The following is a 19,440-nucleotide window of genomic DNA, read 5'->3' as shown; positions in this document are numbered from 1 at the left end:
GTCAGGAATATTCCACGGAATATTCTGTTAAAAGTTAACAGACGTTAACGACGTTACCTGACGCCGTCAGGAATATTCCGTCAACTCTGACGGAATATTCCACCTCCTTCTCCAGTGAGCCTTGCCATCGCCGTCGTCGGCCGCCGTCTATAACTCGGTTTTTTGTCGAAATTCTGGAAAATTTTCAAATTCACTATTCTCCTTCATTTCTCAACCATTTTCGACGCACTTGTTGACCCTAAACACTACCAAGCCTACGTGGCGCGCAAGCCGAGTAATCTATAAGCTAACTACGTCATTTGGTGAATGTAGGGCGTGCTAACTCGTCGGCCGAGCTCGGCCGAGGAGTAAATTTGTTGATGTTGCGTTAGGTGCGCGGCTGACTTCTGCGTCTTGCGATTGCAGCCGATGAAGGAACACGTCTCGGCCTCTTGGGTTCTCGAACCTGAAGACAAGGCTACTATCCTTACGAAGTTCATGAATCGTCGTCGTCGGATTCGGTCACAGTGATGGTATTCGTCAGAGTAAACTCACGCCGAATCGACAGTAAAGTGTAAGGGCACAAATACTCAAAGCAGATATAAGTCTTAATAGTGAACATGGTTCGGCCGTCTGAATGCCAACTCTAAATCCCATTTGAGAGTATCCAATCATAAAATAACTCGGCGTGCAATGCGCCGAGCTCAGTAAGCTGTAACACCTCACTTCGCCGAGAAGGCTAATGAGATGACCTCAATCAATAAGGATTCGGAAACCCTTCTCGACCGACACTTGGATGGGTAACCAACCGTCCTCGCCGCAGTGCTGTTGATGCTAATGGAAGATGCTGCGAGACCGGCTGATTCTACGGCGACAGAGTTATTTATGCCGACTGAAGATATCACTGGTTGCTTTCACAGTGTTGTTGATGCCAACGGAAGATGTGTCAGCGAAAAGAGAAAATAAAAAATCTCAAGTTGTTGAAAGAGTTTGCGCAGGGCAGTTGTGTGTTGAATTAGAGGCCGACTGAATGTTGTCTGTGGCTTTGTATTTATAATAATGAACTGCCTCATCCTCATGTTGTAGCCACGGCACACGATTCTTGGAATATTACTTCATGTAGAATAATCATCCCCTAATCTCGTTGATTATCTCGTGTGTTGCATTAGGATAATTATCCCTTCATCACTCATGAGCCAATTGGAAATCGTCATATGCATCTGTAGAATCCTGAATTACATGGAACCATAGATGTCATCACCTCCCTATGTTAGCCCGAGACAGAATCCTAATAGGACTCATATTCACTCGTCGCATGCAAAAACAAAGGCTGCCACCTAGTCATCCAATGCTAATGATAATCCATATGCACATAAACCAACCTGATTCAAAGCTCACGTGCCCATCACAAATCTACTTGCCTCCATCCCATTTATTTTGCATAAAAACCCGAGATAACTTATTAAAAGATAATTATTATGATTAAAAATAATAATATTATCTCTTAACAATAATAACTTAACTTTCTTATTCAACGGTTGAGAACCACGCTTACTCAACGGCATCGACCGCTTAGGCCGATGGTGTAAAATCGGGTCCAAATAGCACTATATATGGATTTGAAGCTAATGAAGAGTAGAATCGCGTTATACCTATTTGGAGTCCAAAAAGTGGATGGAGATCGCCGGAAAAAGCCTTGAAATTTCCGGCCAAAAGTGAACTCTTCGAAACTCAGTCGTTTCACATCGACCTTCTTCCAAAACAAGCCTAGGACCTTTAGAACGTCAAGTAGAATCTTTCCCAAGTTTCAAAATGTCCTAACTCGTTCGAAAACACATCGAACTCAATGTGCCCGAGTTTGGACCTCACGAGTTAACGAGTCAAAACTCGTCTAAACCAGGTTTCAAGAACATGGTTGTGATTGTGAAGATGAGAGGAGTATAATGGTGCGGTTTTTGGGTTTGATCTGCGAGCTTTGAAGCTCGTTTGAAGGTTTTGGAAAGAGAGAGCATACATGAGAGAGAGAGAAGAGAGAGAAGGAGAGTTCCTTTTTCTCTTTTCTGATTGGGGGACAAAAATGAGGGAAAAATGTGATTAGTGAGAAAGTGAATAATGGAGGAGGGTACACGGGATGGGCTAGGTAAAATCTAGGGATATGGTTTTAGATTTTCTACTGAACAAAGTATCGAAAATCTATCCGGGATAGCATTTTCGCACTGATAAAAATTTACGTACACCCGCAACAACGTGTACAATTTAAATGCGATAGCGAGAAATAAAATGAAAGTGATAAGAATACGTCCACGTTACTTGCCAATCAGGGCATAACCGTCAATACACATACTCGGGGAGAGATTACATAGGAAAATTTGGGACGGGTCATCACAAATTAGGTTTGAGTTTTTGATTTATAATAAAATAAAATTTTACAATATATACAAATAAAAAATAAAATAGAAAAAAAAATTAAAAAATATGCATTGCGCGACGATACATTCATTCGTCGCGCAATGTGTTGAAAAGAATAAATTGTAAAGGACATAAAATAAATAAATAGTAAACTTGCGCGACGAATACTTATTTTTTCGTTGTGCAAATGACATTTGCGTGACGAACACCATCTTCGTCACGCAATGGTGTTTGTGCGACGAATACCTGTTTCGTCGCGCAAAATCGTTCGTCCAAAAATGAACTTTTTAATATGGATTCAGCCATGTGCAGAGGCAAACTGCAAAACAAATTGCAGATTGTGCCTCTGCACTCATCCCTTCGATTTTGCTCAATCCGTCATCCGTCATTTTCATTTTCTCTTAATTTCATCATCTAATACTCCCTCCATTTTCTTCTTTTGGTTGATCGAGCTATCTCGGTGTGTCTGGTAAGCGTTTTTTGTCGTTACGGTAAAAGTATTAATGTAAATTCATACTAACGCCATTAATTTCGTTGTCTATAGGGATATTGTGTGTGATTAGCGATTGGTGGAGAATGATTGAGAAGGTATTTTCTTCGTTTTATTTTTTAAAGATATAAAACTAATTAAATTATCTTGAACTTAGTTTGTATTGTTTATATTGTGTTGTGAAATTATATTTATATTATGTTATTAAATTTGTACGTGACGTTGTTGACCCTAAAATCTACCAAGCCTACGTGGCGCGCAGGCCGAGTATATTCTAAGCTAACTACGTCCTTCGGTGATTGCGGGGCGTGCCAACTCGTCGGCCGAGGCTCGGCCGAGGAGTAAATTTGATGATGTTGCGTTGGGTCGCGCTACTGACTTCTGCGTCTTGCGATTGCGGCCGAGAAAGGAACACGTCTCGGCCTCTTGGGTTCTCGAGCCTGAAGACAAGGCTGCTATTTCTTACAAAGTTCACGAACCGAATTCGGCTTTCAATGTGCCGAATGTAATAACTGTGACACCTCACCTCGCCGAGAAGGCTAATGGGATGACCTCGACCAACAAGGATTCGAAAACCCTTCTCGACCGAGACTTGGATAGGTAATCGACCGTTCTCGCCGCAGTGCTGTTGATGCCAACGGAAGATACTGCGAGACCGACCAACTCTACGGTGACAGAGCTATCTATGCCGACTTAAGATATCACCGGTTGCTTCCACAGTGCTGTTGATGCCAACGGAAGATGTGTCAGCGAAAAAGGAAAAGAAAAAGATCTCAAGTTGTGAGAGTTTGCGCAGGGCAATTTTGTGTTGATTTTGTCGGGCTTTTGAATGATGCACTGCCTCTGTATTTATAGAACCTGATGTACTTGCTTGGCACGGCCTGACTCTTATTTCAAATTCCCTTGATCTTTAAAGGATTTGATCTTTGGTGACGTGGCTTCACCACTTGCTTTCCTCCATCCATCTTTACGGAACCAACCCAAGAAATAAGCATTAAAAACCTAGCCTACCTTATCATCACATCACCAAAAAGACCTACGTTCCTAGGCTTCCTTTAAATGAATATTAAATTCATTTTATCTCATAATTTCATCCCATCCATGCATCATGCATGCATCTCAACAAACCATCTTGATCGATTCCGAGCTACGTGCTCAACAACATTTATCCACCATTTATCACCCACTTTTAAATGGATAATAACAATAAAATACTCCAATGCTCTAATCTACCACACGTTTAAATCCCAAGAACCCCAAATTAAATTGAACTGTACTGCTCACTTTGAAGATATAATTTGCACCTCATCTTGTACAAGAAAATATCAAGATAATTTTTTAAACGATAAATATCATGATAAAAATCATAATATTATCCTTTAACAATAAAAATTATCTCCACTTTTCCATCCGACGGTTGAGAACTACGTTTTCTCAACGGCCTTGATTACATGGGCCGATGGTGTAAATTTGGGTCCAAACATTGCCCCCCAGTTTCCTTGAACTTCGGCTCGTAAGCCGAATGGTTAAGGAAATTAATTATTTTGTAGCCAGTAAACCTCGTCGTACCGTCGAAAAAGAAATTTTGTTTCCTCAGCAATAATACCTCTGTCTTACCAACGCTGTCGTCTCCCCGGCTTCCACAATTCTCTACGAGGCTCAGTAACTTTAGATAAAACCTTGCAATCACTTCGACCCCACACTAATCGGTCGCAATACTCAAAACTTGCTTTAAGGGCCGAGAGAATTTTGGCCGAGAAAACCCCGATTCCGGGTAGCTCGGCCTGCCATCAATCATGAATGCTCTATTCACTTCTCGGTAGTGGCATCCTAAAGCAAGTCTACCATATATATATATATATATATATATATACACATCGAAACTCAACTGAGTGTTCTGCCACCATGCATCTTTGATAAGACTTCCCACTAAGCCATGCATATATAATGTTGAAAAAGCATGCCTATTTCTTCTTTTTTTTCTAGATTCCCCCACTATGTGATTGCATGGATATACAGCTGCCACGCATATACTTCAAACACCTTAATAGACCACTTCGGCCATCTCATGATTGGTGGATGACTTGGTTGGGCCACCGAGAAAACTAGGCCGAGAGAACAGACCTTACTCGGCAACAATACACCCCGCCGAGCTCGGTATGTATGGTTATATATATATATATATATATATATATATTAGTCGACCGCATGGCATGAATTGATCTGCACCCATACATCCATTGAGGCCTGCATGCTCTGTCGTCCATGATACCCAAAACCCCATTAATTCGGCCAAAAGCTGCTTATATATATATGTATATCTGTTTCGGCCAAGTCTTTGCTTTGTAATGGGGCCGAGGCCGAGGCTTTTGTAAAGTAGTCGAGGCCGAGGCTAAAGCCGAAATTTTTTCTCTCAGCCATCTCGGCCAACTAATATATATAAGCCTGGATTGCTTCTTCGACCAACTAATATATATATTTGGATCATTGCCCCCCTTATTTTCTGATGCATTGGCTTACGTAGCCAGACGATTAAGAAAATATTTTTTTTTTCTAAATGGAAATAAAAGTGGCCGAACCATATTCAGGAGGAGGCCAACGATGCTTTATTCCAAGCCGCGATCTTTTTGCATCAAAATTTTCAAATTGATTTCGCTCTAGGCCGAGTAAAGAATTTTTCCAAAATATTTTTGACTTGGTGAAATATTTTTCATTCTCGGCCGCCGAATGTGTTGAACAATTATTATGCCCCCCAAGCATAATTTCGGCTTTTAATTCAAATAACTTAGCCGAACGGGATTTCTTATCACCAATAATCATATCAATTAGTGTAGTTTCGGCGTCTAAAACCATGTATTGGTTTTGTTCGTCATTGGAACACTCCTCTGACGAATCATTTTCCAAGTCAATTTTGGGCTCAGAAACTTGAACATTTTCTTCTAGGCCTACCACACTTTCAGTCTCAACCGAAAAAATAGGTGGCCTAAACTCTTCTTCGGCCGTCTCGACTATGTTCTGAGGCCGAATTTTGATTGTGGCCGGAGCAAAAAATTGCCCCCCGGCCTTTGGACCTAACCATTTTTCAAATGGAATTGAACTGTAATCAGAAACGTAAGGAAAACGGTCGTCATCTAGCCAGGCATTAAACCGAGCCCTATCTTCGTTTACCCATTGCTTTTGTAGGATAACAGGAGCTTCTATTCTCAACATGTAGGCGAATGATTTTTGCCTGGCTCTTTCGCCACGAAGAATTTTTACCGTTTCCCATGATCTTTTATCTTCCTCAAGGCGTTTTCTATTCTCCTCATTGTTTCTTTTCAATTGCTCAAGGAGCTCGTGCAATCGGCTAAATGGAGCCGGATTGACATCTTGATATATCATATGAACTTCGTAGTTTTAGCACTGGGTCCCACTGGGCGTGCCAAAATGTTGACCCTAAAATCTACCAAGCCTACGTGGCGCGCAGGCCGAGTATATTCTAAGCTAACTACGTCCTTCGGTGATTGCGGGGCGTGCCAACTCGTCGGCCGAGGCTCGGCCGAGGAGTAAATTTGATGATGTTGCGTTGGGTCGCGCTACTGACTTCTGCGTCTTGCGATTGCGGCCGAGAAAGGAACACGTCTCGGCCTCTTGGGTTCTCGAGCCTGAAGACAAGGCTGCTATTTCTTACAAAGTTCACGAACCGAATTCGGCTTTCAATGTGCCGAATGTAATAACTGTGACACCTCACCTCGCCGAGAAGGCTAATGGGATGACCTCGACCAACAAGGATTCGAAAACCCTTCTCGACCGAGACTTGGATAGGTAATCGACCGTTCTCGCCGCAGTGCTGTTGATGCCAACGGAAGATACTGCGAGACCGACCAACTCTACGGTGACAGAGCTATCTATGCCGACTTAAGATATCACCGGTTGCTTCCACAGTGCTGTTGATGCCAACGGAAGATGTGTCAGCGAAAAAGGAAAAGAAAAAGATCTCAAGTTGTGAGAGTTTGCGCAGGGCAATTTTGTGTTGATTTTGTCGGGCTTTTGAATGATGCACTGCCTCTGTATTTATAGAACCTGATGTACTTGCTTGGCACGGCCTGACTCTTATTTCAAATTCCCTTGATCTTTAAAGGATTTGATCTTTGGTGACGTGGCTTCACCACTTGCTTTCCTCCATCCATCTTTACGGAACCAACCCAAGAAATAAGCATTAAAAACCTAGCCTACCTTATCATCACATCACCAAAAAGACCTACGTTCCTAGGCTTCCTTTAAATGAATATTAAATTCATTTTATCTCATAATTTCATCCCATCCATGCATCATGCATGCATCTCAACAAACCATCTTGATCGATTCCGAGCTACGTGCTCAACAACATTTATCCACCATTTATCACCCACTTTTAAATGGATAATAACAATAAAATACTCCAATGCTCTAATCTACCACACGTTTAAATCCCAAGAACCCCAAATTAAATTGAACTGTACTGCTCACTTTGAAGATATAATTTGCACCTCATCTTGTACAAGAAAATATCAAGATAATTTTTTAAACGATAAATATCATGATAAAAATCATAATATTATCCTTTAACAATAAAAATTATCTCCACTTTTCCATCCGACGGTTGAGAACTACGTTTTCTCAACGGCCTTGATTACATGGGCCGATGGTGTAAATTTGGGTCCAAACAGACGTACAAATATGTGTTGTGATGTATGGAGTTAATTGAAATTAACTTCGTTTTTTATTTTTAGTAAAACTTAGTTTACCGTTCGAGGATTAGTTGGATTTCACGCATGGATGCGAAAGCATGACTGCGGTCCAATTAATTCTTGAATTGTCTCATTATTTGGACAGTTTGTGAATGCATAGTTATGACGCGTAGTTTATGGTTGAAGGATTAGGTTTCGATTGTGGAGATTTCGGTGTCATCTCTATACGTTCTTCAGGTTGTACACCTGAAGAACTGTATCGAGATGCTGTCGAAATTTATCTACATCGAAATCTAATATGATGTAGCTGTAAATTACGTGACATGACAATGCATTCCCGAATAGGATAGGGCCCTTACCGGAGGCATAAGGTGACATTATCATTTTGTATGAAGTTGTTGTGATCGTTGTATTGTTATTGTGGTTCCAGGAATTATGGACATGACATGGATACAAAACCCGAATAGATGCGCGAACGAATACTTCGATGGAATTGAGGATTTTATTGACTTTGCACGTACACACAACCCGAGTGCAACTAGAATCCGATGTCCTTATAGGAGGTGTAACAAGATAATTGAAAATGTTCTATTTCATTTAGTAAGGAATGGAATGATTGAGACATATAATACTTGGAACCATCATGAGGAACAATTAGACAATGCTTCGTCTTCAAACATCACAATAGTGGATAATGTTGAACCTATTGTGGATCCTAATGAATAAGTCATGGATATTATAAATGATGCTTTTCCATTTGCATCGACAAACACCAATTAGGAAGGGGAAGATGACGTGCCTACACCAATGGACAGTGCAGAGTTCGAACAATATGAAATACTGTTAAAAATGCCAACCAAGAGTTATACCTGGGATGTGAGAGCTTTTCCGCTCTCACGGCCATTGTTGAACTAATGCATGGAAAAATAAAGTATCGTATATCAAACCAGTATTTCGATTACTTTTTGGGGGGTTTCAAGAGAATGCTTCCGAAGGACAATTGTTTGCCGAAAGACCATAGACACACGCAAAAGGTGTTGAATGGTCTTGGATTGGGTTATGAAAAAATTCACGCTTGCAAAAACAATTGTATTTTATTCTACAAAGAGAATAAAGCATTGGATAAATGCCTTGTATGCAATGAGTCGAGGTTCAAAATGACATCTCATAATAGAACGACTAAGATCCCACAAAAAGTTATGCGTTATCTGCCCCTGAAACCAAGGTTGCAGCGATTGTATATGTCAGTGCATACTACCACAGACATGAGATGGCATAAGGAAAAACGGGAAGACGACGATATGATGCGGCATCCTGTAGATGGGGAGGCATGGAAAGAGTTCGATCGAACATTCCTCGAGTTTACTGCTGATTCTCGTAACGTTAGATTGAGACTTGCCACTGACGAATTTAATCCGTTTGAGGTTTTAAACCAACACCACAGTACTTGGTAAATTTTCGTATTTCCATATAATTTGCCACCATGGAAATGTACGAAAAATGAATACATGATGATGACTCTATTGATAACTGAGGATCCTGGTAGGTCAATCGATGTATACTTACGGCCGTTGGTGGATGCGCTAAAAGATTTATGGACACACGGTGTGCGCACATACGATAAATGTATTGGCATGATGTTCACTCTGTGGGCTGCAGTGATGTGGACTGTGAACGATTTCCTTGCATATGCAATGGTTTCCTGGTAGAGCACTAGGGGTTATATGGCATTCCCTGTATGCAAGGAAGACGTAACATCTAGTTGGCACGCCGGAAAAGTTTGTTACCTTGATCATCGAAGATGGTTGCCTTAGGACCACAAGTGGTGAGAGAAGGATAAAGAGTTTGACGGGGAGAAAGAGCATCGCCTCAGACCCAGAGAATGGTCCGGTGCTCAGATTTTGGAACAGCTTAACCGTTTGGATTTTGCTCTTTTCGGGACCAATGTCAGTAGGACAAGACCTTCTACACATATGAACTAGACGCACAAGTCTATGTTTTTTTATCTCCCGTATTGGTCCAAACTAAAATTGAGACACAACCTCGATGTTATGCATGTTGAGAAAAATGTATTTGACACATTGGTCAGCACAATTCTAGATATTGAGGGCAAGACAAAAGACACGATCAAAGCTCGTCTTGATTTGGAACGAATGGGAATACGATGAGGTTTATGGATGAATAGGGACAATGATAAAGCTAGAAGGGATCTTGAATTTTTTCAATGAAACTGAATGCAAGAAAGAATTTTTAAAGTTTTTATCGTCTGTAAAGTTTCCCAATGGGTATTCTTCAAATATCGCGCATTGTGTGAACGTTGACGGGGGTAAATTAGCTGGCCTAAAGAGTCATGACTGCCATGTGGTTCTGCAAAGCCTGCTTCCTATGGGTATTCGACATCTCTTGCCAGTCAATGTAGTGAAACCAATCATGTTGTTGTTCGGTATTTTTTCGCAATTGACGTCAAGAACGTTGTGAAAAACGGACGTTAATCAGTTGCGCCATGACATTGTGCAAGTTCTATGCAAGTTTGAGATGATATTTCCTCCATCTTTCTTCACAAGTATGATACACGTGATGGTTCACTTACCAGAAGAGGCATTGCTTGCTGGACCAGTCAACTTTCGATGGATGTATCCAATAGAAAGGTATATACTCCTCGTCTTTTTTATTAATCAATATTAAATATATTACAATTAGTAATATGTGTATCGTATCGTTTTCTTTTGGCAGGCTTCTCGGAGACTTGAAGAAAAGTGTACGAAACAAAGCGAAGCCCTAAGGATCCATTATACAAGCTTGGGTGGCATATGAGGCGTTTACATTTTGTGGAATGTATTTAAAGGATGTTAAGACAACTTTCAATCGTCCTCCTCGCAATAATGACGGGGGTGTGAGAAAGGAGAAACTTTCAGTTTTTGCCCAAATTGCTCGACCATTCGGAGATCCAATTTGTGGTGAGTCATTTTCCAATAAGAACATGGAGGTAGCACATTGGTTCATACTCAACAATTGTGAGGAGACACTGTCATACCTAGACAAGCATGAAAATATAATGAAGCAGGCACATCCTTCACATTTGTATGCCAAGAAACACCATGAATTGTTTCCGCAGTGGTTTATCGAATATGTAAGTTTGAAGTGTTTTGTATTGGACATATATATTGTACCAATTAAGTTGCTTGAACTAACAAATTTAAATGTCTGTCTAATATTAGGTGAATCAACTGAAAGCATCGAATTCACCCGCGTACATTGAAGAGTTATATAACTTGGCGTTCGGACCAATTCGTGTTGAATTTTACTCGGGTTGCCATGTCAACGGCGTCAAGTTCTTAGCGGGTGCCTGAGATGACAAGTTGTGTACGCAAAACAGCGGTGTTCATGTCCCCGGGGGAGGCAAAAGTACAGACATTGAATTCTATGGTAAACTAACAAGTGTCGTGCAATTGCTTTACAAAGACCGGTTCCAAGCGATCCTATTTAAGTGTCGATGGTTTTATACAAACCCAAATAGGCATGGAAGTGTGAAAAGAGATCATGGATTACTATCAATGAACACTACCAAAACTTGGTACGATGACGACCCTTACATCTTAGCAACCATGGCAAAACAAATTGTGTATCTAGATGACCCTAAAGTCGGGAGGGGTTGGAAAGTTGTTCTGAAGATGGATCATAGGAACATGTATGTTATACCAGAACAAGACCATATTGACGACGACATCGACAATGTTGCTGACCAACGTCTTGAATCTTCGATGGAAAGTGGTGTGGAAACACTCCAAGATACTAATCTTATCCAAGAACCATTTCAGATAGAAGGAGTATCTTCAATCGACATACCGATTCAGTCAATCACAATTGACCTCGGTAATATTCCACGATACAATGGTCCAGTGCGCACAAACGACGATGGTGACGTACCTATCGATGATGAGGAATGAGACACTGAAAGTGATGATAGCGACGAAAGTGAAAGTTATTATAGTTCGGATGAAGATTAAGGCAATATATTTGTAACTTTTTTTTGTAAAACACATGAAATGGTTAATGCATTATATAGAGATGGTATGAACAATTCCCATTTTATATGTGAATTACTTTGTAAATAAATTTGGTATGTTTGTATTTTATAATAAATTGTAAACTAAAAAACCATTTTAAAACATAATTGCGTGATGCATAACAATTTTTGGTCGTGCAAGCTAGGCCTGGCAATTCCTGACATGACCCGATAACCCGACACGACAAGCAAAATATTAATTTTATAATTTTATAACCCTAAAAGAAATTACTATAATAATTATATACATTAATTTAACAATTTTATACCCCTAAATACTATAATATATATATGTATTAAATTAAATTTAAAAAAATTGGATACCACAAGGTAAACTAATGGATACCACAAAATCTTAAGTTTATGAAATTGGATACCACATGTTATACGTACAAAATAAATAAATTTAAATCTACTAAACTAATGGATACCACAAAATCTTATGTTATACTTAATACAAGTATAAATAAACTCGAAGTGTTAGTGAATCTATCTTTTTTATGGGATACACATTGTACGAAACTAATTTCAACGATCCAACCGTCAAACTTGTTTGCATATGTTCGAGATCGCATATGCCAAAAATCGCAGAAAACAAACATTCAGAGATCAAGTAATGGTACAAACTTTTTGACGGTTAGAAACAAAAAATCACGATTTAATGGTTATTTTAACTCCGATTTTGATAATTTTTTATAGCTACACTCCTTGACCCTATATGAATACAATGAATGAATTCGATCTTCAATTTCAACTATTTACACTAGTGGATACCACAAAATCTTATGTTATACTTAATGAAAGTATAAATAAATTGTGTTAGTGAATCTATCTTTTTGATGGGATACGCATTGTACGAAACTAATTTCAACGATCCAACCGTCAAACTTGTTTGTATATGGTTCGAGATCGCATACGCTAAAAAGCTTAGAAAACAAACATTCAGAGATCAAGTAACGGTACAAAACCTTTCGACGGTTATAAACAAAAAATCACGATTTAACGTTATTTTAACTCCGATTTTGATTTTTTTTACAGCTACACTCCTTTACCCTATATGAAAACAATGAATGAATTCGATCTTCAATTTCAACTATTTACACTAGTGGATACCACAAAATCTTATGTTATACTTAATGAAAGTATAAATAAATTGTGTTAGTGAATCTATCTTTTTGATGGGATACGCATTGTACGAAACTAATTTCAACGATCCAACCTTCAAACTTGTTTGTATATGGTTCGAGATCGCATACGCTAAAAAGCTTAGAAAACAAACATTCAGAGATCAAGTAACGGTACAAAACTTTTCGACGGTTATAAACAAAAAATCACGATTTAACGTTATTTTAACTCCGATTTTGATTTTTTTTACAGCTACACTCCTTTACCCTATATGAAAACAATGAATGAATTCGATCTTCAATTTCAACTATTTACACTAGTGGATACCACAAAATCTTATGTTATACTTAATGAAAGTATAAATAAACTCTAGTGTTAGTGAATCTATCTTTTTGATGGGTTACACATTGTAAGAAACTAATTTCAAGGATCCAACCGTCAAACTTATTTGTATATGGTTCAAGATCGGATAATCCAAAAATCGCAGAAAACAAACATTCAGAGATCAAGTAACAGTACAAAACTTTTCGACGATTATAAACAAAAAATCACGATTTAACAGTTATTTTAAATTTACGAGGGAATATTGGCGATGAATACATATATTTCGTCGCACAAAGTATATTTACGCGACGAAATATATTTATTTGTCGCGCAAGTGTTTGAAATTTCAATTAAGGCGCTTTTTTTTTGGGAAATTTTAAAAAACTTGCTCAACTATTTTTTAGCCTTGCGTGACAAAGTCGCGCAAGATTCTATATTTTAATCCCCCTCCTTCTTCCCCTCACTTCCCTCTTCTTCCTTTTTCCTTGCGCTATACCCTCTTTTTCATTCCTCTGTATCTCCATCTTTCTCTCCATCCCTCTCTCCAGCCGTCGCGACTTTGTCTCCAATAAGTAATTTCCTCTTTAGTTTTTATTTTTAATTTTCTTTATTTACAAATTGGGGGCTAGAATTAGGGTTTTTTTTGGTTTTTTTTTCTTTTTCAAATTGGGGGTTAGAATTAGGGCAGTCGGGTAAGTTTAGGGTTCAGAAATTGGGCGTTACATTTAGGTTCTTAAATTAGAGTTTTTAGGGTTCTTAATTGGGGTTAGATTTAGGTCTTAAATTAGGGGAACGATTTTGGGCAGTGAGGTTAGATTAGGTTTTCTTAAATTGGGGGTTAGATTTAGGGTTCTTAAATTAGGGGTTCTTAAATTGGTGGTGATTGTCATACTGCAATCAAGTTTATGTCCAAGTGCTCAGGAAAGTGCACATGCGGAGATTAGTTTTGTAAACTTCCATGTGCTTCCCTTTGTTTTTGTTTTCTCTGTGATAGCACGTTGCTCTCTTCATAAAATATGCAGACATGAACACATCTAGAACATGGGTTCAGCGAGTTGGCATTTTTCATATTTCAAAATTTTGTTTTCTAGAGAAAGGGTTTAGCAATTTGGGATTTTTTTTTCATCCAAATTTGTGTTTCCTAGAGAATGATATTGTGTTGTAAGTTCTTATATTCTAGATGGGTATTTGTTTGCTCTCTTGAAGAAATTTGTTTATCTTTTTTGGATACCGGGTGAGGTTTTTTGTCAATGAATACTTTCATTGCTAATAATGTCATTCTTTAACGAAAATACTTTCATATGATAAGATTGTCATTCTTGATTTTTTCAATTTTTAGGAGAAAAATTCACTAGCTTTTGGACGTACACTTTGGTCACTTGCATTACTTTATGGTAATTTTAATTACTATTTCCATAATTTTATTACCTTCCATTGCTTTCTAGTATTGTTGTTTGACTTCAAGTTCAAGTGGTCTACTCGAAAGTAGTCCCATGGATTTTGATATTGTTGTGGTTGACTTGCTTTTTTAAGGTTCATTTGATGAGAGCTTACATATTAGAATTAGATGTTTTGGTTACTCTCTTTTCATTGGTTTTCTGATTGTATTCATTGACCAATACTGTGCTTTGATTTTTGAAAATAGAAGGTTATCATCTCTGCTTCTAGGGAGATGCAAAGAAGGTTATCAGTTATCCTCTTCCCTTTGTTTTAATTGTGTTATAGCACCTGTTGTGTGTATTGGCGTGATATATTGGACTTTGTAACTCCTAAGATGCCTAATGCTTTCTTTTTCTGGCTATGATGCTTGCATCCCTGGTTATTGTTGAATACGTGCCATACTTTTTTGTTTCCATCCATTAACTTTGGTGCATGTTCTTGGTTTCTACCTACCCTCGAGGAGCCAAATTGCTAGCTTGTGGCTTATTTGTCACTTGAATTCCCTAACACACACAGAGCATGTACATACTAGATTTTGCCTCCAACTACTCCCTTATGCTAGTTTCTTCTTATAAGTTATAATTGCTGGGTTTATATCCTATATGAATTGATTAGTTTGTGTATAGTATATCAGTTTTAAGTTTTGTTTCTGCCAAACTTGAATTGGGTTTAGAATTAGGGTTTTTAAATTTCGTTTTAAATTTAAGTTGAAATTATTAGCATGTGTACGGTAAGTTAAATCTTTGTGTACGAAACAAATTGATTTCCAATTTTGTAGATGTCAAACCTCATTAGAACCAGAGGGCGATGACTTCTACACCTAGTCCGATGACTACACCTACTACTGCCGCCACTACTCCGGCAGAGATGGACCATAGGCCGGTCAATCCGGTTGACCCAGTTGGTCATCCAGTCCCACAGGCGCAGGCATCGTTGACTTCTTCGGTGGCGTTGCCTGTTAGCGCCCGATGTACTCACTGGCGCCCCCACACTACGGACCAGATCTCGCCATCGAGATCCACAACCGATGCCTCGGGTACACGGCCATGTATACAATCCTAATTCACTTCCTCATTCCCATGTTAACTGAATTTTATTATTTTAGGTTCAATTTGTTAAGTTATGTTATGTAAGGATTAAAAAGTTGTCATCGTTCCGAACCTTTTATTAATTGTTGTGATCATTGTGTTGGATGCGTATATTGTTTATGTTATTTTCAGGGTTTTGGGAAATGTTTTAATTATAGGGGAGGTTATGCTGAAATTTTAGTAGGATTTTTTTATTAGTTTTGGGTTAATGATTAATTTTTCATCTCTTTGCAGCGAAGAAAAACACCCGGTGACCTTGTCTGCAATTGAAGACGGCCAAGGTCACCCGGGTGATAAACAGTCGTATCCCAATCGGATACGATGAGCAACATCGGGCGGCACCAACGGCGGAGCAGCATAGTGCATTGGTCCATGACATTGGGCATATCGTGCGGACCTTTTGCCCTATGCGGTGGAAGCCTTGGAAGGCGATGCCAGAGGAGACAAAGAACACGGTGCGCAACCAATTGTCCGTAAGTAGCGTTACCTTTTTAATGCTTTTCATGTAAAATTTATATATTTATATTTATTACTGTCTTTTATTACTAATACTTTCAAAATGTTTGTTACATTGCAGACAAACTACAATTTGGACGACATGGACGAGGACATGTTCGCGTACCTCAATCGGCTTTTCTTCGAACACTACAAGCAGTGGAAGAGTGACGTGCACCAATGTTTCCAGCAATTTGATGATCCGCAGGTCGCTCTCGAGGAGGGTTGTCCGAAGGAGTTGGAGGACTGACAAAATAGTTGGGTTTGGCTTTGCGGTCATTTTCAGGAGCCGGGCTATGTGGTGCGTTTTTAATTACGACTTCTTTCATTTTACTTTTTTTTTAATTTTTACTAATGTTTATTATTATTTTTTTTAATTTTCTTTAAGTATTACAACTAATACGTTTATTTTTTTTTATAACAGAAGAAGGCAACAAGATCAATCGGGAGAAGAAAACTCTTCTCCACCATTCGGGTTCGAGGCCTTTCTCTTATAGAATGGAGGCACAACGGAAGGTATATATTACATCTTTCATTTCCAATTTTAAAATGCCACTAATATATATTTTTTTCTTACTAACATTTTCCTTATCTTCGGCGTGGGAATGAGTTGACCGAGTCCATTCATGTAAGTAATTTCTTATACATTCAACTTTTATACAAATTATTTCAAATTGTTTTCTATTAATAATCCATGTTTGTTTTTCACAGGCAACTATGGTGGAAAAGAGTCAGTCGGTGCTTCAAGAGTCCGCCTCCCAGCTTCCCTCGGACATGCCAATTGAGTATGTGGATCCCCCTGAGGATGTAGGGTTTCACATTGTGACAGAGACGTTGGACCAGACTTTCGGTCGGAGGCCAGGGACTTATTGTTGAGGGATGGGAAATGCTAGGCGGCAGGAGAGTAGAGCCTCGTCATCCTCGCAGTCAAAGAGCCAGGTTACGACTTTGACGCAAGAAGTCCCTGGCCTAAGGAGTGAGCTGGCATCGTACAAGTCTTAAATGTCGATGCTTGTACAAGCCCTCAGTTCCTCCATAATACATCTCCTAGGTTTTTCTGCACCATCGCCCTCACAGCCCTTCCACACCAAGCAAGCATAGCAATCAGGCTCGTCGACCTCCGACCCCGTCCCCAACCAGCAGCAAGATCCTTCGAACGACATTCCTATAGATTTTTCTGCTTTTTTTTCATAGTTTTGTTCTTGCTTCTTTTAAAACTTTATATTTGTACGTACAGTTTTATTTATATTATAAATAAAAATTGTTTTTTATTCATTATTTGCTTTTTTTTTTGTCATTAGTATGAAATCTTTTTTTTTTTTATTTTCCTTTTATTCTATTTATTTATTTATTGATAAAAATTACACTTGCGCGACGTTGACAAGTCGTCGCGCAAAATTAAGCGCGTCTTATAACTTCGTCGCACATTACCACGCGCCTCTAACATTTTTCGTCGTGCAAACTTTTCGAGATGAACTAGTCACAAAGCGCACTTGTACCCTTTTATATCGTACGACGAAAACCTTCGTCCATATAACTTTAGTGCGACGAGTAATAAAGCGTCGCACAATTTTTTTTTGCGCGACGAGTTTGAAATTGTTCGCCGCACAATGTCTTTTTTCACGACCTTTGCGCGACAAAATACGTGCGACGAGTTTCTGGTCGCCATAGATTTTGTGCGACCTAATAATGATTTGCGCGACAAAATCTTCCTCGTCGTGTAAACTGTTTAATTTAGTAGTGTAAGGGGACATGGTGGTGGGATGGGCAGGGGGACGGGGTGGGTGGTGGGGGATGAGGCACAGTATTGGAGGGGGGATGGGGGAGGGTATGGTGGTGGTGGGGTAGGGGGACGAGGTAGTGGTTTTAGGTATTCATAGGTGGTTTTAGGTGTTCATAGGTAGTTATTTTATGTTGTAAAGTGAAACATTTAGGTGGTAGAAATATGTGGACTTGTGAAATTTGTAGAAAAATATGAAAATTGGGTAAAATTGTAGAAATATGTGAAAATTGTAGGAAATATGTTTAATTTTGGTAAAATTGTAGAAATATGTGACATTGTAGGAAATATTTGAAAATTTGTGAAATTTGTAGGAAAATATGAAAATTTGGTAAAATTCTAGAAATATATGAAATTGTAGGAAATATGTTTAAATTGGGTGGAACTATACAAATATGGGAAATTGTAGGAAATATGTTTAAGTTGGTAAAATTGTAGAAATATTTGAAACAGTAGGAAATATTTGAAATTTTGTAGGAAAATATGAAAATTTGGTAAAATTCTAGAAATATGTGAAATTGTAAGAAAAATGTGAAACTATGATTATTTTTTTTTATATTTTTTTTACAAATGTCATCGCGCTTGGCCATTAGTGGTCTCTGCTCTGCCTCCTCATTTGGTCAATGTGAGAGGTCAATCCCCAACGCCGCCCGGGCAGTCGGTATGGATGCAAATTTCTTCCTTCTACTTGGACAAAATTGCACCTACAAAACAAATAACACCTTAGGTCAAGGCCAAGAGCCTCACGTGCCCACAATGAATGGGGGGGGGGGCTTTGGCCGAAGAACCTCTGATGCCAAAGTTAGAATTTTGAGCAAAAAGTGTTTAGAGAATTTAGAGAATTTTGCAAGAGAGTTGGAATTGAGTTTTGGAGAAAATGAGATTGTATTTATAAGGGTGTGGCCGGCCCCTTTGGGAGGATGGGGACCGGCCACTTGGATGGTTTTTTGGGTGAGATTCATGGTTTGTTAGCTAATTAATAAATTAATTGGATAATAAATCAATTAATTAGCTAATTAATATAATTAGATAGGAATGATTTGGGGGTTACCTTGTGGAGAAGATTTGATGAGGATAGATGAAATAGGTTTTGAATAAATACCTATTTTGGGCACTTTTGACTTGATTGGGGGATGATTGCATACTGCATGCGTGTAGAAATCCTGGTGTGCCTCAAGGGTAATCTTGTCCTTTTTATCCAAAAATCCACGTGTCGCCTCCAATTCTTCTTGATTATTTTTTGCTCTACAAATGCCCCCACACCTGTTGGGCTGCTCGCAGGAAAGGGTAGCAGGTGTAGAGATCTTCTTGCTTTAGGAAACATAGGATTGTTTCCTATTTTGATGTAGATTCTCTTCAATAGGAAATTAGATCCTTGGAAAGGGAAATAAATTTCTCTCAAAGCCTATTTAAGTCCACCTCAAGTGGATTATTAAATCAACTTTGGAGAAAAATTTATTTTACCCTACAAGAGAGAGAAAGCTTAGAAGATATTTGTTCCCCGTCCTCTAGTAATCTTCTACATCTTGCCCGTG

General features: G+C 38.8%; 1 long non-coding RNA gene across 1 annotated transcript; it reads left to right on the top strand.

The window, feature by feature from the left end:
• The first annotated feature begins 13,985 nt into the window (after window positions 1-13,985).
• Window positions 13,986-17,350, top strand: LOC139192824 (uncharacterized). The gene is made up of 5 exons (XR_011577246.1): window positions 13,986-15,590; window positions 15,865-16,103; window positions 16,208-16,426; window positions 16,550-16,641; window positions 16,837-17,350. It is a non-coding gene; the product is annotated as an uncharacterized lncRNA (long non-coding RNA).
• The last annotated feature ends 2,090 nt before the right edge of the window (window positions 17,351-19,440 follow it).

This window comes from Malus domestica, chromosome 16 (genome assembly GCF_042453785.1).
Source record: "Malus domestica chromosome 16, GDT2T_hap1".
Taxonomy (NCBI): Eukaryota; Viridiplantae; Streptophyta; class Magnoliopsida; order Rosales; family Rosaceae; genus Malus; species Malus domestica.
This window is presented reverse-complemented; position numbering and strand designations above follow the sequence as displayed.